This window comes from Balaenoptera acutorostrata, chromosome 3 (genome assembly GCF_949987535.1).
Source record: "Balaenoptera acutorostrata chromosome 3, mBalAcu1.1, whole genome shotgun sequence".
Lineage (NCBI taxonomy): Eukaryota > Metazoa > Chordata > Mammalia > Artiodactyla > Balaenopteridae > Balaenoptera > Balaenoptera acutorostrata.
Genome location: NC_080066.1, coordinates 135,620,370 through 135,643,607, shown reverse-complemented (window position 1 = coordinate 135,643,607; position 23,238 = coordinate 135,620,370). Strand labels below are relative to the sequence as shown.

General features: G+C 40.9%; 1 protein-coding gene across 14 annotated transcripts in view; it reads right to left on the bottom strand.

The window, feature by feature from the left end:
- The window catches only part of KTN1 (kinectin 1), a 120,187-nt gene extending 106,956 nt beyond the window's left edge, over window positions 1–13,231 (bottom strand). For all 14 annotated transcript variants that reach the window (XM_057542444.1, XM_057542451.1, XM_057542448.1 and 11 more), the window contains exon 1: window positions 13,095–13,231. The gene's annotated coding sequence lies outside the window, so the exon portion shown is untranslated. The remainder of the gene's footprint in view (window positions 1–13,094) is intronic.
- Window positions 13,232–23,238: the final 10,007 nt, after the last annotated feature.

Genomic DNA, 23,238 nt, shown 5'->3' with positions numbered 1-23,238 from the left:
AATTTGTTTATCAGTTTTAGTAGTTTTTAGGTGGAGTTTTCAGGGTTTTCTATATGTAGTATCATATCATCTGCATATAATGCAATTGTCCCCCTTTTGACCAATGGGATCTCATTCAGGATGGCTCTTAGGTTGTTTTGACACTACCCTCTTTTTAGTTGCTCTATTGCTTTCTGACAAGACATTCTAGGGAAAAAAAAAACACTCGAGTTGCTCTCCTGGCATTCTCACCTTTGTACAATCCCCTCCATTAAGTATGAGTGGGACCTGTGACTTGCTCCTAATCAGTAAAATATGACAAAGGTGACAAAATGTTTAAAATGATTACATATACATAATTATATTACATAAGACTGTAACCCCTGTTAATAGGACACTCTTTCTCTCCCTTACTGGCTTTGAAGAAAGCAGCTGCCATGTTGTAAGCTGCCTATGGAGAGGGTCATGAGGCAAGGAGCTAAGAACAGCCTCCCAGACAACAGCCAACAAGAAACTAAGGCTTTCAGTTGGGCACCCTCCAAGGAACTGAATGCTGCCAACAACCACATGAACTTGGAAGCAGATCTTTCCCCAGCTGAACCTCAGATGAGACCCCTGCCATGGACAACAACATAATAGCAGTTTTGTGAAACCCTGTAGCAGAGGACCCAGTTAAGGGGGTGGTGCAAATGTGTGTTACTGTAAACCTTTGAGCTTGTGGTACTATTGATAATATATGCAGGCTCATCTCCTACACTTCCTGCCTTAGACTTGGAAAATGCCCATTCTGAGCACTAGTTTACTTTTATTGTGAAAGGATATTTAAAGATCACAATGTGAGCATCAAGAGTGCTACTGGGTTGGTCACTGTTTCTAGACCTTTTAAGTCAACAGGGCCAGAAAATGCATACATTTTAATAAGTTAAATTACTGCATGAGTGCATACAGGTGCTTCTACTCAAATTTAGTACTATAGGGTTTTTACATAATTTCACTACATCTGCTTTAGCAACATGGATACAAGGTTGAAATTATCACACTAAGTGAAGTAAGCCATAAAGAAAAAGGCAAATATCGTATGATATCACTTATATGTGGAATCTAAAATATGACACAAATGACCTATCTATGAAATAGAAACAGAATCACAGACAAAGAGAAGAAACTGGTGGTTGCCATGGGGGAGGGGTTTGGGGGAGGGAAGAGTGGGAGGTTGGAGTTAGCAGATGTAAGCTTTTATATACAGAATGGGTAAACAAGGTCCTACTGTATAGCACAGAGAACTATATTCAATATCCTAGGATAAATCATAACAAAGGAATATTTTTTAAAAAAGAATGTTTATATATGTATAACTGAATCACTGTGCTGTACAGCAGAAATGAACACAACATTGTAAATCGACTATACTTCAATTAAAAAAATGGGACTTCCCTGGCAGTCCAGTGGTTAAGACTTCGCCTTCTAATGCAGGGGGTGCGGGTTTGATCCCTAGTCGGGGAGCTGAGATTCCACATGCCTTGTGGCCAAAAAACCAAAACATAAAACAGAAGCAATATTGTTACAAATTCAATAAAGCCTTTAAAAAATGGTCCACATCAGAAGTATTAAAAAAAAAAACTACATCTCCTTTAAATAATGCTAAAAGTTTCAGTTTTCAACAAAACCAATATATTCACTCATTTCAATTAGCCCACAACACACGCACTACACAGTACTGAAATACAATGCATACACTGCCACCAAAATTATGATTATAATAGTTCAAGACTTGTTTTCCTTCTCTGTCATCCTTCCTGCACTCTCTTCCCAGGGTCTATTCCAGTGGGGAATATCATCAGTCAGTCAAGTCATTGCCTTTTTTTTTTTTTTTAACCCCACATTTGTTTATTTATTTATTTTTGGCTGTGTTGGGTCTTCGTTTCTGTGCGAGGGCTTTCTCTAGATGCGGCAAGCGGGGGCCACGCTTCATCGCGGTGCGCGACCTCGCGGTGCGCGGACCTCTCACTATCGCAGCCTCTCTTGTTGCGGAGCACAGGCTCCAGACGCGCAGGCTCAGTAGTTGTGGCTCACGGACCTAGTTGCTCGGCGGCATGTGGGATCTTCCCAGACCAGGGCTCGAACCCGTGTCCCCTGCATTAGCAGGCAGATTCTCAACCACTGCGCCACCAGGGAAGCCCAAGTCATTGTCTTTTAAAGTCACTTGGCGTAGTTTCACTCTGGTGTCCACCAAGTGAATACACGTAAAATTCATTTGTTTTGCTTTACTTTTAATTTTTAGAGACCTAAAAAAATTTTTTAATAATTATGCAAAATATTTACATGGCTCCAAAGTCAGGTCTAAAGAAAAAGGAAAATTCAGAACATAAATTGTACCCTTGTGCTCTTCTACACTATGTTCCTCTCCCCCATAACAAACTGTCATTTTTTTTAGATTTCATTCAATACTCTTCTAAATATGAGTGCACTCTCTCTCTCTCTCTCTCTATATATATATATACACACACACATACACACACACACACACACATCCTTATCTCCCTCTTTCTCAGTACATGATTTCATATTAGAAACACTTCTTTCCACCTTGCATTTTTCTTTTAACTGTCCCAGAACAAACCTAGTTTGCAACTAGAGAAAGAGTGGGCCAGGGAGAAACGGTTAAAAAATAAATAAATAATTTGGAGGTGGGGGTGGGAATGATCACTAAGAGTGAAAAGCGTAAAAAAGAAAAAAACCTCCACTTAAAATGAACTTAATAAACCAATAATCCAAAACATAGGAAGAAATCTAATGATGAGGGGAAAAAAAACCCACTAAAAACATGAATTCACACCAGACAGTATTAGTTTTATGTAACAGTCTGACAAAGATTTTAAAATTTGAACATGTTAAAGATGTCAGATAAAGGAATTTTTTTATAAAATAGCACAACGGTTATAAAACAAAAACAGAGAACTGAAACAGGCAGGTATATAAGAAAAAGCAATTTCAAATCTAAGAAATGAAAATTGTAAATACTGGCATGTAGACTCAACAGACAGAATAAACTCTAAGCTGGACAGTAGCAGAGGAAAAAAGTAAATTGCTACACTGTACCAAATTCACCTGGTATAAGGCATAGAAAAAAAAAAAACTGAAAGAGCAATTAAAATAGAGGATAAACTAAAAGACTCCAACATAGGTCTACCAAAAGAAAAGAAAAGTAAAAATAACAAAAGCAATATTTGAATAGCTGAGAATTTTCCGAAACTGAAGACAATCTGATTCCTCAGATTATATGTATACTCTGAGTATTAGTTAGGTATAGAGAAATAGGTCCACACTCACAGTGCACTATGGTAAAACTGCAAAATACCAAGCACAAAGAGCTGCAACTTTTAAGAAAATAACTAACCAGACTACTTCACAACAAATGTCCATAACAACTTAAGAAAACCACATGCAAACACTGGCATCCCTGAAATATTTACAAATTTATAATGTCATATGGGGGTTGGGGGAGAGTGAAGACTTCAAAGTTTACTAGATAACTATCCATACCTTAACATTCTTACATAATTATTTACCTATGACTCTAAAAGCAAGGTGTGGACAATACATAATACTAATAACTCAAAGATTTACTTCAAAGTATCTACTAAATTCACACATTTTAGTCCTTAAAAAAAAAACTGAAATGCTAAGTAGTGAAACTTTGGAGAAAAGAAAACAGCAGCATAGAAGGGAAGAAACAAAAATCAATTCCTGGGAAAACAATTGTGAAAGGCAACATTGAACCTTATACGACAACATGCACGAATACCTTTATAACCCTGAGGCAGGAAAGGATTTCTTAAACAAGACACAAAGTACAAACCATAAAAGGAAAATCCTGAGAAATTCAACTAAATTAAAATGTTTAACTTTTATTAACAAAGAAACCATACAAAAGTGAAAACGACAAGCCACAAAATGGGAAAAGACATTTGTGATACATGATCCACAGAGAATTAGTATTCAGAACATATAAAGAAGTCCTATCAAAAAGAAAGACAAACCCAACAGTCATTTCTGAGAAAAGGAAACAAAAATGGCCAGGAAACATTTGAAAAGACATCTCCCCTCAGTAAGCAAAAATGCACAAACTACAAGATATCAATTCAACCCAACAAGCTGTCTAACTTTAGTATTTACCGACATCAAGTACAGCAGGCTTTTGAACAACACGGGAGTGAAATGTGAGGGTCTTACACACAGATTTTTTTCAACAGTAAATACTACAGTACTATACAACATGCAGTTAGTTTAATTTGTGATGCCAAACCATGGATCGAGAGGAACAGGGGATACAGAGGGCCAACTATAAATTATAGGCAGAATTTCAAGTGCACAGAGGTCAGCATCCCGAACCCCCCCGAGTTGTTCAAGGGTCAACTGTATAGGCCAGAATGTGGAGCCATCACATGTATACACTAGTGAGGAGAATAAACTGGTACAATTATATTGGAAAACAACTCAGCGCTACCTACAGTAAAGCTGAAAATGTACCTCTCCTACAATTCAGCAATTCCACTCCCAACTAGGTATAAAGTCCGACACAATTTACTCAAACTGCAAATCTCAACATTAGTGGGTAGCAAAAATCAACTTAGTGGGTCTTGATTAGCATTCTTATTCTTAATGAAACAAAGTAGCATCACATGGGGTTTTTTTCCCCAAGAAACTTTGTTACATATGTATACATCTGATAATGTATTGAGTCTCATAATGTAAAATTTATTTCTTATTGTACGTAGTAACAAAAAAAGTTTTTTAAAATACTGTACTAAAGACAGTAAGGATGCAAGTGCACCAAGAGACCTATACAAGGTATTCATAGCAGAACTGTTTATAATAGCAAAAGAAAACTGGAAACTACCCAAATGCCCATCAACAGATAATAAACAAGGCGGCAAATTTACATACAATGAAACTCCAGGTAGAAGTGAAAGTGAATGAATTAGAGCTATATACAAGATGGTGGAAGAATATTTGGACAATAAAGTTGAGGAGAAAAAGGAAGTTGCAAATAAACTCATACAGAAGGATCCCATTTAGTGTTCCAAAAAAAAAAGAAAAAAAAGAAAAAAAGATACAAAAAAGGATTATACACCACAGTAACTGAAACTATACCCAGAAATGAAAATACCAAATTATATGAGAAGCTTGAGAAATTCACATCACAGAAATCATGTTCAGCCAACCTAAGATATCCAGGTTAGGAAAACTATGTAAAATAATTACGGAGCACATTTCAAATGAACATGACTTCCCAATAAACTAAACAAGTACAGGCCAGAAGCACACAAATGAATTCAACCTGTGCATGGATATTAAAAATTTAAGGGACCTCCCTGGTGGCACAGTGGTTAAGAATCTGCCTGCCAACGCGGGGGACATGGGTTCAAGCCCTGGTCTGGGAAGATCCCACATGCCGCAGAGCAACTAAGCCCATGCGCCACAACTAAGCCTGCACTCTAGAGCCCGCGAGTCACAACTACTGAGCCCGTGTGCCACAACTAATGAAGGCCGCGCGCCTAGAGCCCATGTTCCGCAACAAAAGAAGCCACCCCAATGAGAAGCCCAAGCACTGCACGAAGAGTAGCCCCCGCTCACCGCAACTAGAGAAAGCCCACGCACAGCAACGAAGACCCAACGCAGCCAAAAACAAATAAAAATAAATTTATTTTTTAAAAAAATTTAAGGAAACATTTTAAATGTTCAACAACATAGCATTCAGAACATTAGGGAGCTTTCAAAGTACAGCCTAGCTTGTTCAAATTTACTTCAAAGGTAACCAGATCTAAACATATGCAATCACTAAATAATTTATGTATATATTTCACTCAGAACACTTACATTGCTGATCAACCAAGATTAACTAGCACTAAGAAGTACTTTTGCTGAAATTCGTGCATTAAATTTTGTTTTCCATCCCACTGCCAAGAGTAAACCTGAAACCCTTATTCCTGAACTCTCACTTTCCATGGCATTGCACGTAAATCAACTAGCCATGCTAATGGAGAAGGCGGATGGCACAAATGACAAGTAAAGCAATTGGCAAAATTAGCAGTAATCCAAGTCAGGAAGATTCAAATTCTAGTCTCAAGTTTGTTTGTTTGAATACATACAAATTTTAACATTATTAGTTTGACTTTCTCATGATCTGTTTAATCAGTGGTGTCTGAAAGGAATGATACAACTTTCCTAAGTCATTATTTAAGCCTTAAAGGAATGTATTACATGCCTTTTTGTATTTGGACAATGCTTTTTTAAATCATTATTTCTTACTCCAGATCTGTCATTTAAATATGGCTAGATATGGAGAGTTCCTTAAAATACGTGATATATCTAGCTCCTCACTTATATAATTGCCATGTGGGTAATTTACAGTTAAATTATGAAGTACTTTTTCAAAAAAATGAAAACTGGGAACTCAAATAATTATATAATATTTCCTATTAAAGTATTCATATTTGAAAAAAAAATGGCAAGTAAAGCAGAAGGCTCAATGAGTCCCAATCATTTTCAAACATCAGGCAATTGATTCATTCATTAAACTGAGCACTACCTAAGTGCCAGAAATATACTTCACAGTGGTGAGCAAGAAAGTTCCCGCCTCATAGTGCTTATATTCTTAGAGGTGAAACAGATATCAAGCATATAAATAAACAAGCATATATTATAATGTTAGGTAATAACTGATCATGCAGTGAAGAAAAATAAGGCTGAGACAAAGAATAAAGAAGACATGCATTTTGCTGATCAGGGTTGGCCTTTCTGAAATAACCACTGAGCAATGCCTACAAGATCACACAGCAGTAAAACTCATAATGCACATACACAGGAATTAAGATTGAAAAAATTTCTTGTAAATTAAAAAGATCAGTCTACCTATTGCTTTCTCTATAAAACACTTTATAGAATTTGGTTTTAAATGGCTTTTACTATTTTCTCTCCTTGGAAAACTTTAAGTTCTCAAATTTAAGTCACTAGCTTTAAGAGTTAATCCTCTAACTCCAGGCGAAAGAAATCTTTATAACCTTAATGTAGCTTTCTAATACCTACCATCAGACAATTGCACATAGACAGTGCCTTACTCTTGTTTTCAGAAAGCATTCTTACGAAACAGCTCAATGTATGAGAATGGGCTCTAGAGTCAAAATATCTAGTTCAAATTCAGGTTCCTCCTTTTATTTGCTTTGTCTTTGGACAAATTATTTAACCTGCCTCCCTCGTTTCCACCAAATACTATCTATCTCATTAGGATGCAGAGAGGATAAATATGATACTGTACATTAAGTATTTGCAAAGCCTTACAACAAATAAGCACTCTAATGTTAGCTATCACTTATGTAGCAACTACTAAGATAATATAAGCAAGGCAAATGAGTTTCCGGCAAGTAAATCCACACATACAGTAAGTGGTATTAACTAGCAAAGCCAAATTCAAACCCAAGTTCTTCAGACTCCCTAGCACCCACACTCTTTCCACTTACACCACACATTATATAATTAAAGAACTGAGCAATAAGAAACTTGCACAAACCTTAGAATTAATAAGGTCTAAGACCTGTAGGTCTCCTAACTACTGACTTCCAGACCAGACTGTTTCCTTGGCAACTTAAATGACTCATGTGTAAGAATAAATAATAATCATCCCACATTTTCCAGTGAGAATGTAGCATAACATCAGGTCTCCTGACAATGTAATTACTAAAAATCATATAAGTTCTGATAACTAATTGCAGATGTCACTCAGAACCAAAAATAAAGAAATGTGGATAAATGACATTCTCCTCTAGTAATGGCAGGCAGCTAGGATCCTATGGCCCCCATGAAAACTATTCAATATGGAAGCTATCTTAAAGGACCTCTCACTGGATTAAATGACATTTCTCCCCTTGGTTAAAAATACATGGGCTAGTGTCTACAGAAAGCTAAATGCTTGTGGCTAGCAACCTACTCACCTATACATTTGCTTATTTCTATAAATCGATTAGATGACAGAATAAAGACAAAGCTGTTATTTCTATGAAAACTAAGTTAAATCTTTGGAAGGCCTTGATAAGGATTGGAAAAATCTAGAATGATTTTGAAGTTCGAATGTTTCATTACACCAAAAAAAAGCAATACTAGAAATTACAGACAATGCTTTTAAGGAATGATGTATAGAAAAAAGATCAGGAGACCCCCTACTCAAAGACAAGAGATTGATCCAAATAAAAAGAGAGGCAGGGCTTCCCTGGTGGCGCAGTGGTTGAGAGTCTGCCTGCTAGTGCGGGGGACGCGGGTTCGAGCCCTGGTCTGGGAAGATCCCACGTGCCGCGGACCAGCTGGGCCCGTGAGCCACAACTGCTGAGCCTGCGCGTCTGGAGCCTGTGCCCCGCAGCGGGAGGGGCCGCGATAGTGAGAGGCCCGCGCACCGCGATGAAGAGCGGTCCCTGCACCGCGATGAAGAGTGGCCCCCACTTGCCGTAGCTAGAGAAAGCCCTCGCGCGAACCGAAGACCCAACACAGCCAAAAATAAAGAAATAAATAAATAAAGTAGCTATAAAAAAAAAAAAAAAAAAAGAGAGGCAAATAAAAGTAAAAGTAAATGCTTAAAATTAAAACAAAGTGCACAGATACCTCAAGTTCTTGCTTTAACCAAACTTTTTAAGTTACCTAACTAATGGTCCTAATCACGTGGGACAGGTAAGACAGTCTCCGCCACATTCAAACATCACTCCCTCCACCAAGGGGTTCCCAAAGGTTCCCTGCCACTTTTCTTCTGCTCTCTGACTGCTCCTAGGAAAGGAGCAAAGTGAAAACTACATGTGTCCAAAAATGAGTATGCATCACAGTAAAAAAAAAAAACAAAAACAAAAAAAAACTGCAGGATAAAGATTTTAATTCACTTGTAATAAACACATCTTTAATAAATCTTTATTGAGCACCTGTTACGTGCCAAGCACTGCCCTAAACCCTTAGAATCCATCAATAAACAAAAGGAGACAAAAAGCCCTGTCCTCATAGAGGTTACAATATAGCGTACGTCTGGGGGCAGAGAGAAGAGATAATAAACATGATCAACAAGGAAATTATATAGTTTGTTGAAAGGTGACAATTGCTATGGAAAACAGAACAGGGTAGAGAGATCATAAGTAGGGAAGTGCAGCTTTAAATAGAAGGCAGATCATTTTGAAAAACATTTTAAGAGCAAAGATTTGAAGGAGACAAGGCAATCAGTCATGTAGATACCTTACAGAAAAAATGACTGAAGGAGTAACAGCCAGTGTAAAGGCTCTAAGACAGCCAGTGGGGCTGGAGTGAAATAAGCAGGAGGCAGAGTAGTAGCTAACTTAGGAGAGGTAAGGGAGGATGGGGAGAGTAGGAGTATCCAGATTCTGTAAGACCTTGTAGACCATAAGGACTTTGGATTTTACTCTGCATACGGGAAGTCACTGCAGGGTTTTGAGGAAAGAAGTGGTATGATCTGGTTGCTCTGTTGAAAAAGACTTTAGAGAGCTAGGATAGAAGCAGAGAAACCCATTAGGAGGTTAACTGCAGAAATATAGGCAAGAGAGAGAAGACTGGTTTGGACTAGCCTAATGAGCAATGGAGGTGGTAAGAAGTGATTTGATTCTGGATATATTTTCAAGATAAGATTGAACCAAGAATGCCAAGTATGAATGAGATAAGTCAGGGATGACTCCATTTTTCTTTTCACCTGAATATTGGATAGAGCTGCCATCTAATAAGATGGATTAGCCTGCACCTACGGCAGGTTTAAAGAGGAACATGGAATTTTAGTTTGAGTTTACTACTTCACATCCAAACAGAAATTCAGAACAGGTCGTACAGAATACAGGAGGTAAGTCTGGACTGTAGATATAAAAATGGAAGCCATCAGCATATAGGTATTTAAAGCCATGACACTGGATGAGATCACCAGAGGAGTATAAAAAGAAAGGTGAACCAAGGATTGAGCACTTCAAGAATGAGAACGAATCATAAACACAGAATGAGCAGAGCAATTAGTGAGAAGAGAAACCCAAAAAGCAATGTCCTGGAAGGAGGGGAGTATAAACAATTCATTTAAGTTCCACTTAGTGTACAAATCACTTTGCTGAAACTAGACTTGAGGTTAGAAGTTCTTAATCAGCCTGTAGTAGTTAAGGTGATAGGTAAAATACTAAATCACAACTTTTTTAAAAGGAGGTCACTTCTTACACATTTCCTAGGAGTATCAGATTTCCTACTGGAGTCATTACTAGAACTATTCTTAGTACTAAAAGTATACTATTTTGCCTATTTTATCTTTTTAAGATAAAACCAATTAAAAACGTATACCATTTTAAAAATTAATTTTAAAAGCCTAAATAACACTGCAATCAAACTCAAAGACCGAAAAAAACATTTAAACACCAATTCAACACCCTGGCATGCAAACAGTTATAAACTGTCATTACTTTTCTCTTTCTAGAGCTCAGATACAGAAGATTAAGTTAAATCAAACTCCTTAGTTATGGTACTAAAGGTTTTTCCCCTTTCTGTTTAATTTTCTGTTTATAGAAAAAAATAGCTTATATTCTTATCCAAACCAATGTTTAACCTGTGCTTTGTATATAAACTACATTTTTAAGATCAGAACACCCAAAGTCATGTTCACAAAAACTGAAAGAGGAAGCAATGAAACTCAACTTTATTTATGCATAAAAGTGATCATTTCTAAAGAAACAATTACTTGCTTCTAGCCTCTAAGTATCCTCTGGATTTACCTGCAAAATAACTAAAAACATAAACAGTATACAGAAAAAGCAGCTTACAAGATGTTATCCTCAAACGTTCGAATGTTCTTGAAAAGCATAGTCTCTCTTCATTTCCTTTTTACACATTAGGTCAGATTCCTAAGAAACCCATACCATTACGTTTATTAACAACTTAAATTTTTTACGAAGTATTGTGAGATCTTTTAAAACTTTCTTTGCTATAAAAAATTATAATAAGTATGCAATTAAAAATACACCTTCCATATATTTCAAGTAAAATTCAAGGTAAGTTACCAACAGTATCAATCTTAACACAAGTCCTTTAAAGTAAGCCTCAAAAAAGCTTTCACTTCTCAGGCCCTTTATAAAAGTCATACTGACTGTCCTTTAACATCTAATTATTAAAATGTTCTCCCCACTAAAAGCAGGTTAAAGCCTACAACCTGGAAAGAGGCATGGAGTGAGAGACAGATGAAAACACTTGCATCAAGCAGAAGAGACTATGATATTAAAGGAGGATACAGAAAAAACTAAACTGGAAACAAATTCATAAATTAATGGCTCTTCATAATGTTGACCCTGAGCCATCAAGAAAGGGTTATATAATACTCAATATCTTTTATAATTTTAAAGTGTTTAATATTTTTAAGAAAAAATTCCATCAGGCTTTGTTATATTTTAAGTTTCAGTATGAATCTCACAAAGGTAAATAGAGCACTTCATTCTCTAAGTGCACCTGATAGAGTTGGTTACACTGCTAAGGCTGCAAAATTAGAAGAGACATTTCTAACTCAATGTTGGGGGGAGGGAAAGAGGGGTGAATTAATGAATTTTCCTTAGAATCTACAAACAATAAACCCAGTTATTTCTTGTTAGATCCCTGAACAAGAGGATGTGGGGAGTCGGGGGCGGCGCGGGGGGGAGGGCTTGTTTATCAGAGAACACATTAAATATGAAAGTATTTATAGCAAGGTATGTCTACCCAAAACACAGAGCAACTCAAGAGTACTCCAATCATATTCTTGGGACAATCATAAGTCTCATCAGCAACTACTTTAGCCAGACTGAAGACAGTGATGCCATTCACCTGCTAGGTGAGGCAGGGAGAAGTGCAACCTAATTAACCAATAATTCAAACTTTAAGACAATTCCTACACAATTCATAGTGTTTAGTTCACCCCAAGGTGTGTATCTTTAGCAGGCTATGGGTGTCTAAATTTCTCAAGCATTTCCACAAAGCGTCTCAAAAAAAGCACAACTCTGAACAGTTAACTTCAACTGCAGCTTTTTAAGCAGTGTTTATTCAGATACCTGCTAAGGAATCCTTTTCTGGAATAGGCGCAACCATGAATTTAGATTCTTGCTTCCTCCCACAAGGAAGAGCTAAGATTAAACAGCCCGCTCTTGAACCTAATCAGGGTGCAGCTGGCCGAGGTTAGGATGCCGCTCCCCGCGTCTGGGGATGCCGGTCTCTGGTACACATGCTGCCTCACGACCGACGCGCGGTGCTGCACATGCCACACCAGTTGTCGGATTACCGTACGACTTTTCTAGGCTGCCGGTTGGGTTTTCTGCCGAGGTCCTCAACGCCAAAAATCTCCTTGTTGGAGACTGAAGGGGGGAGGGGGAATCAGTAAGGAAGACACACCCCTCAGGGAGAGGAAGGATAACTTCCCCAGTCTCGAGGGCGGTCCACAGATTTTTTCCAAACTCTGCCCTCACGCTGCTTTCCCATGCCCAACCGCCCCTCTCTAGGACCCGGGGGCGAGCACAGGGCGGCGGGAGGGGGCACTGGAAGGGCCGAACGCCGCTTCCCCAAGTACCCCGAGAGCGGCGAGGGCTGGAATTCCAGCATGGCGTAAGTGTGGCCCAGCTCCCGCCCAGGGAGGCCTCCGGGGACGCGCTCCCTCCGTCCACCGGCCGAGGAGGCGATAATCAGCCTTCCTTCCCGGGGGCCCTCTCGCCCGGCTAAAAATAGGCACCTCGGTCACCCCAGGGCCCTCTCCGGTCGACCTCGCCCTCGGGAGACGTCCTCGGACGAGACGCCACGGCGGAACCGGGATCGGGCCCGCGGCGGCCCGGCGAGGCCGAGAGGCCGCTCGGAGCCCGCCCGCCTCGGTGGCCCGGCCCAAGCAGGAGCCCGGCGGCGGCGACCCGGCGCCCGAGGCCTACCCGGCGGGGGCGGCGGCGGGCGGTTTCCCAGCCCCACGGCCGCGCCCCCCCCCCCACCGCCCAACGCGGCCCTCCAGTCTGCCTGGGACCCCGCGGCCGGCGCAACCCTCCCCTCTCCGCGGTCCCCGCGGCCGGAGCCCGGGCCCGGCGCAGCCCGCTCTCCCTTACCCTGCGCGGCTGAGGAAGGATACCGGAAAGACGCGGAGGCACCGGCAGTACACCCCGAGCCGCCCGCTCCGAGTGGCCGCCGCCGCCGCAGTAGCTCAGGTGCCGTCGCGCCTCCCGGCAGGAAACGGGCGGTTTCGGGGCGGGGCGGCCCCGGCACGTCCCGGCGTCTGGGCCGGCGGTGCCCGGAGACCGGCCCCTTAAAGGGACAGGCGTCGCCGCCTCGGCCCCCGCGCGCTCTCCCGCGCTCTCGGGTAAGTCCCAGCGTCTGGCGGGCTCGGGATTCCGGGGCTTTCCTCCCGAGATAACGTCCCGCAGCTAGGTGGAAGGTGGGAGCTCTGGGGCTCGAGGCGCAGCGGAATTCCCTTCGTGCGGGAGTCCTGCTCTCTCTGTCTTTCCCCCAAAGCTGGTTTCGTCTTGCATGGCCCTCCAACCTGGCCCCTCAGACTGGATTTTTTTTTTTCTCTCTTCCTTACGATTTTCTTTTTTTGAATTTTTGAATTTTATTTTATTTTATTTTATTTTTTATACAGCAGGTTCTTATCAGTTATAAATTTTATACATATTAGTGTATATATGGATTTTTTTTTTTTATCCTTAAGCAAATGGTACTCGATTTCACCTAGCCCTCTCAGATTCCTCCCCAGAAATCACTAGAAAACGAAATCATCCGTTCCTCTGTCTCCAGAGTTTCTCTCTGAATTCTCCTTCGGGCAACCCTGGAGCCAAAGAGAGAGAGAAATTTTAAACGGACCCAAATAAATTGTGTGCAAATATTGTGAAGCTGTTGTGTCTGCCAGCCGATGGCCATTCATTAAGCCCAGGTAAATAACTGTAAGCTGCAGAGGAAAGGAAAGGTTGGCCAGAATCCCTGCTTATTAGTTTGCTCTTTGCTAAAAGAATGATAGCTATCTTCCTGGTCCACTGGCAAACGAGATGTGTTTATTACTTACTGCTTATCAATCTCTCGCAGAATGCTAGGCATTGTCCAGAACATATACAAAACACCCACAGGCTCTCCTCAAATGTTATGAGAGCTCAAAATAATTCAAAACCTTTTAGAGGGTGGATAGAGACACATAAAATTAGGACTCATCACTAACACCTCCTGCTACATACTGACAAAGGGGAACAAGACCAATTTTTAAGTAATGAACGTCAGAACAGTTCCTACACCACCAGGGTCACCTTTATAGGGGCTGGCTAAAAATGTACTGTACATCTGTATTCTAATTATTTTTTGTCAGAGCTTTCTAGAGCACCTCCAAAGTACACATGAAAACTGAACAGTATGTGGTAGCCTGAGATGTTGAGAATTCTGCCAGTCTTCAGCCACTGTGTTCTCCAATGATGCATTCTGTCTTATTTTAACTCGAGAAGCGCCACCCTCTTTTTTCTTTTTCGGTAGGGTTACTTAGCACCTCAGCGGTTCCAGTGCCCTCAAAGCAGTCTATCTCTAAACCTCTGGCTGTCTCCTGAGCCTGTGATAAAGGATCCAGCTTCACTGAAGAGGGTAGCCATTAGTCTCTTAATACAAAGAGGGGAAATGTATCATTTCTATAAAGGAGTTTAAGGACTCTTGATTAGCCTACAAACAACCATCTAATTTCCTCTGGTTGGTACTAAAGCAGATTTTAGGTTAGAATTTTTAAATTCTATCATTTTTATGATTTCAGTAAAACCTCAGTGTCATTTTAGAAACAGTAATTTTTAGGTACATTTGTACTTAAAGACAAGAAGTGGATGGAACTTAGGGACATGTTTACCCTAAATATACCACTTCTTATGGTCAGGGATCACTTATTTTTGTGTTCCATAGTTTGAAACAAAAAAAAGCATAAATGTGTCAGCTGTTTCAACTTCTCTGAGTGATTGAACTTTGACTTTGAAAGGGAAGTGCCTCGATACTTCATTCTTCATTATAAGCTTCATATTTATTCACGTAAAAACAAAGACTTACTAGAACTGTTATGCATGATAAGCCCTATTAGGAATTAAGACGTACCATCTAAGTATAATATAATATCATTAACTATAATTAACAGATATAATTAACCTAAGATATAATTAACCTTGGTTGCTGCTTACTACTCTCTAATGTTACTGAAGCAGCAACTAACTTGCTAAAAAAGATTAGCATTCCCAACATGTGAGGTATCTCTAGTGGTTAACAACTAAGAAATTAAATTTTATTGAAAATGATAAAGTGTAACACTATTACCTGAAGAGTATTCCCTTCTTGCTCGCTCTCTGCAATTTACTGGCGATTGCCTTCTGACTTTTAGCGTGTAATAACTCTTTTTTCTAATTTTGGAAAAGTTTTAAAGACACACAGTACCTATCTCTCTAGCAGATAGAGAGAAAGCAGGCTATTCCTGTTTTTTCTAGGGAAGATTTCCCAGAAGTGATGAGTTCTGTAGAGATTTGAGTAATATATGAGTAACATATTACACCTCCTACTCCACCATTTCAGGGATGGCAGAGATGAAAGTATAATAGAAGCATTTCACAGAACTAAAACAAAAAGGAAGATTCCAGGTCCACCTTCTCCACCCAAATAATGGAGTGGGGAAGTTTATACAAACATCTGCAACTGCAGGTCTAGATGTAATCAGCTATTCTAACAAAGTATCTGGCACATAACTGTGCTATGAGGTCTGCATTGTTCCTGTTGACATGTAATCTCTTCCAGCATATGGCATTCAAATGCTTTCGTAACAGACTAAAGATGACCATAAATCATTTGCCACTCTTTACATGGGCAGGTGGGATCTGTGCCCCTCCTTTTGATTCTGGGAGGGCTCTGTGACTGACGTGACTAATAGGATATGCCAGAAGTAACACTGTGCCAATTTCTGGGCCCAGACTGTAAGAGACAGGCAATTTCACTTCCTGTCCCTTGGAACCATTGATCTTAGAGCCCTAAGCTGCCATGTGAGAAGTCCAACTACCTTGCTGGAGAGACCATGTGGAGAGGCCTTGAGACTACATGGGGAGGAAGAGAGAACCAGCTGGGCCCAGCCTTCCAACTGTCCCCACCAAGATGCCAGACATGTGAATGAAGGCTTCTGGAGCCCCAGACCATCCATGCCACAAGCTAAATACCACTAAGTGATCCCAGTCAGTACTACACGGAGCAGAAGAACCACTCAGCCAAGCCCTACTTGAATTTCTGACTCCATATAATTTTTATGATTTCTGGATGGTTTGTTATGCAGTAATAGATAAGCAGCACATCTTTCTTCCACTCCTAAATAGCTGCAAGAAATCTTAGTCTTATTTAAGCAGAAGGGAGTTTCCACTTTGCCCATACAATCCCAAGACATCAGTGGGGACTTTCAAGGGAAATTTGGGCAGGAATAAGTAGGGAGGTAAAACTACTTTGTAGCATAATTTAACATTATTGAAGGCACCTTCATGTCTCCTATCTTCAAAGGCTGCCAGTGATTGGAAACTGGTGGATTAAATGAGGAAAGAGGAGCCAGTATTTCTTCCGCATATGCATGGTGCAGGTGTTTAACGTAATTAGCACACACGATTGTCCAAACAACCCCATAGGACTAGGCTTACACTGAATAAGTAACTCCCTCAAGAACACAGAGCTCAAAAACCAGCACCTGAACCCAGATCTATTTGATTCCAATTCCCATGCATGTGCCACTGCAACATGTTGACTCCCAAAGTATAAACTTTTAGGTACACAAACAATTAAAATGTGAGTTTTCATTTATGTATAGGATTCTCTTACTTACGATATATTTTTTGTCATTAGCATAAACAATGAGCAGATAGATAACACTAAATTAAATCAACAATATTAAATTGGCTGCCAGCCAGCATCATGTAAACTCTTCTAACCAAAATAATACAGTATTGAAATATGTACATTTTGTCCAAATACACCTAGCAATTGGAAGAAACAATCTTTAAAGACTCTTTGATTCTTTGTTTTTTTTTGGCCTTGCCTTGTGGCATGCGGAATCTTAGTTCCCCCAACCAGGGATCGAACCAGGGATCTTCACAGCACTCTTGAATAGTGGATGCTACGCTTTTATTACTAATAAGAGACCTAAATAATGTGGAAGGTAAAAGAAGATTAACTTGTAGTCCTCATGTGAGAAGTTTTGTTTAGTAAGTTAGATCAGTTGATTTGAATTAGCTATTCAATGAGGCCTGAATAAAAAATGTGGTCAACATACTGCTGCTGCTTAGCGTCACATAAAGAAAAGAAAAAAAAATGACTCTCTTTCACCACTGCTGCCTATACAAACTTCACCCTAACCAGGCAAGTTGCAGGGATGAATCTTGGCCTGAGGAATCAGGCAAGAGAACATGGATATTTCAGTACAACCGTCACCACTCCTGCCCAAATAATTTTTTTTTAATATCACTATTGATTTAAATTTATTTATTTATTTATTTTTGGCTGTGTTGGGTCTTCGTTTCTGTGCGAGGGCTTTCTCTAGTTGCGGCAAGCGGGGGCCACTCTTCATCGCGGTGCGCAGGCCTCTCACTATCACGGCCTCTCACTATCGTGGCCTCTCACGTTGCGGAGCACAGGCTCCAGACGCGCAAGCTCAGTAGTTGTGGCTCACGGGCCTAGTTGCTCCTCGGCATGTGGGATCTTCCCAGACCAGGGCTCGAACCTGTGTCCCCTGCATTAGCAGGCAGATTCTCAACCACTGCGCCACCAGGGAAGCCCCCAAATAATTTTTAAGAGTATGACCTGGTGAGGGCAGATCAGTAGCAACAAATCGAACAAAGTCAGCAATATTTGCAACATACACAGCAGCATGTTAGGTGTTTAAATATAAAACATGCATTTAAAAATGTGTGTCCTGCAGAATGGTGCCTGCTTTTTAAACCACACTTCTGGGAATTCCCTGGTGGTCTAGTGGTTGGGACTATGCTCTTTCACTGCCGGGGGCATGGGTTCAATCCACTGATCAGGGAACTAAGATCCCGAAAGCCGCACGGCACGACCGAAAAAACAAAAAAAACACGCTTCTATTTGCTTGTTCATATTCAGCTCCTCATGATAACTCTTAGATTCCCAGCCAGTCCTTGCCCAGTGTTTTTCCTCCCTGTAGTATGACAACCCTGTAATTAACCTTTCCCAGGCTTAGTTCCATTTATTTCTGACCACATCTCCAATTTACCAACTTCTTTTGATCCAGGTCAACAATTTTTAAAAGCCACCTTTTGGTACTTCCATATATTCTTTTGGAAGTCTTATATTTATGAGAGAAGGTAAACAGACTGCAATCGCTATTACAAATCATCATTCTGTGAAGGCTGTAGAATAATTCTTCTGGATGCTGACTCCCGTGACACAGACCTCTGGATGTCAGCCCTCTGAGCCTCCTCAGGGACTGCAGTCCATCCACAATGCCCTTTCTGTCTGAATCTTCAACCTTTCCCTCTCCATCAGCCATTCCTGCATTCAGGGATCTCTCCACTTAAATGAGGGGGAAAATATTCAAACTCCAGGCCACCCCATCTACCCCATCTCCTACAAAGCCAGGTTTTTGATTGATTCGTGGATTGGTTAAGATGAAACTTACTTGACTATATTCTCACTACCCATTCACTCTGCCTTATACTCCAGTAACCTGCTTCTGCACCCACAACTGGATTCTGAAACACTTCTCACTGAAGTCACCAATGATTTCCCTGCTGCTAACTCCTCTCTGTCACATGACACCACTAATTACTTCTTGAAAGGCTTCTCTTTCCTTGACCTCAGTGACCTCACAAACATGGCTCTTCTGCTCTCTCTTTTCCTTCTATGTAGCCTGAAGCTCCTCAGTCCCTTTTTGAATTTGTCTTCTCTATCTCTTTTGTGTTGATGTCCCTCAGGTTTCCAGCCTTGTCCCTCTATTGTCTCACTCTGCAGTCCCTCCCTGGTCTTATATTACAATCTATATTCCCAAGCAAAGACCAGTGTCTGCATTTTGCAAGCCCTACCACTAAGGAAAAGGCATCTGTATTAGTCTGAACTCTTCAGAGAAATAGAACCAATTTTTTATATATGCACATGACTGTGGAAACTGAGAAGTCCAAAATCTTGAAGGTGGGCAAGGCAGGCTGGAGACCCAGGGAAGAAAGAGTGTTGCAGTTCAAGTCCCAAGGCAGTCTGCTGGCAGAATTCCATCTTCTTCTAGAAGGTCAGGTTTTGTCTTTTAAGGCCTTCAGCTGATGGAATGAGGCTCACCCACATTGTGGAGAATAATCTGCTTTACCCTAAGTCAGCCAATTAAAATGTTCATTTCATCTAAAAAATTCTTTCACAGAAACATCTGGAATAATGTTTGACCAAATATCTGGGTACTGTGGCCTAATTAGTCGACACATAAAATTAACCATCATGGTATCTTTGGATTCTGTAGGCAACACATACTACATTTGGGTCTGCTACTCTAACTCATTTTCTGGGAAACCTGTTAGGCTATGAATTTTGGGCCCAGATCAAGAAAGAACTCTAGCAGTTCTAAGACTCATGTGCCCTATGGTCAGTTGAGACTTGTGACCCAGCAGATCCAACAGTGAAAATGAGAATACAATGTAAAGCCACTGGCAAGTCTCAGTAGGAGAAGCATAGTGCAGACTTTTAGATTTTGGGATATGCTGGCCATTGTCCTCTAATCAAGATCAAGTACTTGACCATGGAACACCAACTGTCCAGGTGACCTGAGCTGCCTATTATGAACTGGGTGTAATCTAACCCATCAACGCATAAATTTGGGAGTAGGAAAAGATGTTCATCATCAAAAAGATATGGTTTATGCAAAATCTAGGTTAAACAGGTTCATAACTCATTTGTGCCTTCAGAGAAGACTGCCACACCATCTACTGCAGTGCCGCCTGTCCTTCATTCACACCTATGGTCTCATAAGAAATTCCACCTGGGACTCCCCTGGTGGTCCAGTGGCTAAGACTTCACGCTCCCAATGCAGGGGATGCGGGTTCAATCCCTGGTCAGGGAACTAGATCCCGCATGTCGCAACTAAGACCCGGTGCAGCCAAATAAATAAATATTTTTAAAAGTATATTAAAAAAAAAAGAAATTCAACCTGATCAAGGAAGGAAAAAAATTGATCCTAGTTTAGAGGTGCAACTATACAACATGTGGGTACTAGATGAAAATAAACTGCTACAGAATCACAACCTTGTTCGGGGTGGCCCTGGAGAACTATGGGGAGGATAATTTTTCCCAAAGGGAAGAAAGCCAAGCCATACATCTGGTATGCACTCTTCCTGGAAGGAGAGATGCCCATATATTTATGTCTACAAAAATTCATGGGTTGGAGGTCAGGGGCTTGGTACAAGATTGGAGAACTGTTAACAAGGAGGTTTGGGGAAGAGGCATGTGGATATGCCCACTTAATAGTGGACATAGAATGTAAGGATAGGACTTCCCTGGTGGCACAGTGGTTAAGAATCCACCTGCCGGGCTTCCCTGGTGGCGCAGTGGTTGAGAATCTGCCTGCTAATGCAGGGGACACGGGTTCGAGCCCTGGTCTGGGAAGATCCCACATGCCACGGAGCAGCTGGGCCCGTGAGCCACAACTACTGAGCCTGCGCGTCTGGAGCCTATGCCCTGCAACGGGAGGGGCCGCGATAGTGAAAGGCCCGCGCACCGCGATGAAGAGTGGCCCCCACTTGCCGTAACCAGAGAAAGCCCTCGCACGAACCGAAGACCCAACACAGCCAAAAAATAAAAATAAAAAATTAAAATAAATAAAATAAATAAAATAAATAAATAAATAAAGTAGCTATAAAAAAAAAAAAAAAAATCCACCTGCCAATGCAGGGGACACGGGTTCGAGCCCTGGTCCAGGAAGATACCACATGCTGCGGAGCAACTAAGCCAGTGCGCCACAAATACTGAGCCTGCACTCTAGAGCCTTCAAGCCACAACTTCTGAGCCCACGTGCTGTAACTACTGAAGCCCGTGCGCCTAGAGCCCATGCTCCGCCACAAGAGAAGCCACCACAGTGAGAATCCCGTGCACCGCAGTGAAGAGTACCCCCAGCTCGCCGCAACTAGAGAAAGCCCGCGTGCAGCAACGAAGACCCAGCACAGACAAAAATTAATTAATTAATTAATTAATTGGGAAAAATAGACCACTGCCAAGATTAAAAAAAAAATGTAAGGATATTTCTTTCCTGTAGGAATGCTTATCTAGGGCAAAAGATTGCAGTTCTCTATAATCAGGTAGGCAAGATGGGCCACTATAGGTAAAGCAACCTCTTTCCTCAGCCAACCTGCAATTTGTTCAATGAATTCATAAGTAAAGTGGTCATAGTTGCAAAGATGGAAGTTCTGCAGGGGTTCAAGCACATGGACTTCTTCTCACCAAGATTAATCTACCTACCACTACTGCTAAGTGCCCAACCTACTAACAGCAGATACCTACACTGAACCCTAGTATAGCAACATACCCTGGGGGGAACAGCAGCCATCAGATGGCAGGTTGATTTTATTAAACACTTTCCATCATGAAGGGATTAGTGATTGGTCCCCCCAGAAATAGACACTCCTTCTAGATATGGACTTGCTTTCCCTGCATGCAAAGCTTCTGCCATCACCACCATCTGTGTACTTACTGAATGCCTATTCACTGTCACAGAATCCCACACAACACTGTTCTGACAAAGAAACTCATTTCACAGGAAAAAAAAAAGTGAGGCAAAAGATTCACTAGAAGAGCTGACATTATAGAATGGTTGGAATGGCTGTCAAAGACCCAGTTTTGGTGACAAATGAGAGACAGAAACAATGCCTTGCAACATTAGGGTGCTCTTCTACAAGATGCAATATGTATCTTGCATCTCTTTTTTTTACCCCACAGACAGAGTATATAGGTACAGAAACCATGGGTAAGAAGTAAGAGTGGCTCTTCTCATTATTCTACTTAATCATCTGCTTCCAAAAATTTTGCTTCTGATCTCTGCAGATTTTTTTTTTTTTTTTTTTTTTTTTGGCCACACCAAGAGGCATGTGGGATCTTAGTTCCCCAACCAGGGATCGAACCCGTGCCCCCTGCTTTGGAAGTGTGGAGTCTTAACCACTGGACTGCCAGGGAAGTCCCTCTGCAGCTTTAAAAGTTCTTAATTCCCAAGGGAAGAAGGCTTCTGCGAGGAGACACAACATGGTTCTATTTGAACTGAAAGTTGAGGCTTCCAACTGGCTGTTTTGTGTTTCTCGAACCACTGAACAAGAAGAGGGACATACTCTATTGATTGGGGTGGTGGATCTGTACTACCAATGGGATCTCACTTCTGCTTGGTTCTCTCATAACTGGGGTGACCCACTTGTATCAGTTTGCCTGAGATTTTCCCAGTTTTATCATTCAAAGTCTCACATCCCAGGAAATACCCCAGTCCCAGGAAATCTGGGACAGCTGGTCACCCAAGTTCCCTGAGACATTAAAGGAATTCAACAAATTTGCTTTAGAGTGGATCTTGTCTATGTCTGGCTCAACCCATCTTCTCCACCCTCCCAAAATATATTCCTGATGACATCCAAACTTATTTTGCATCCCAGGGAGAAACATTTGACAATGACATTGGCTTGCCCCTTCATTCGCTCACCTCTCTTCACAAAAATCCTCTTCAGTGGTTTACATACCTTTGGGAACAGTTAGGCTTTCTTGGCAAGTCGAAGGGAAAACTTTGACTGTCATGCTCATGTATGCTCTTTACTCGTATTTTTCCAGGACATGAATGAAGTACTCTGATGTTTATCTTTTCTTGTGAATTCTCATTAATCTAATTCTTCCAGCACCATGAAAAATTTCTGTTAGATCTGCAAGAGATGTTATAAATCATCTAATCCAACCCAAATATTTCATATTTATTTGCAATGCTCTGTTATTTAAACTTCATTATTTTTGTTTTAGATTATGATTTGTCATGCTCACCAAGCATTCATTTCCTTCACTGACCAAAAATTATACTTACACATTTAATCCAGTGAGTAATTTATTTTTTTGCTTGTATGATTGTGAGCTCTGACTTTCCTAGAAAAAGCTCAGTGTTCTTTAGTATCTCATCAGAAATCACTATTCAATGAGGGTTTGTTGGTGAGGGACCCTGGTCTTCTAAGTATTGAACATCGCTCTCATTTTCTATTGTGTCTGGGT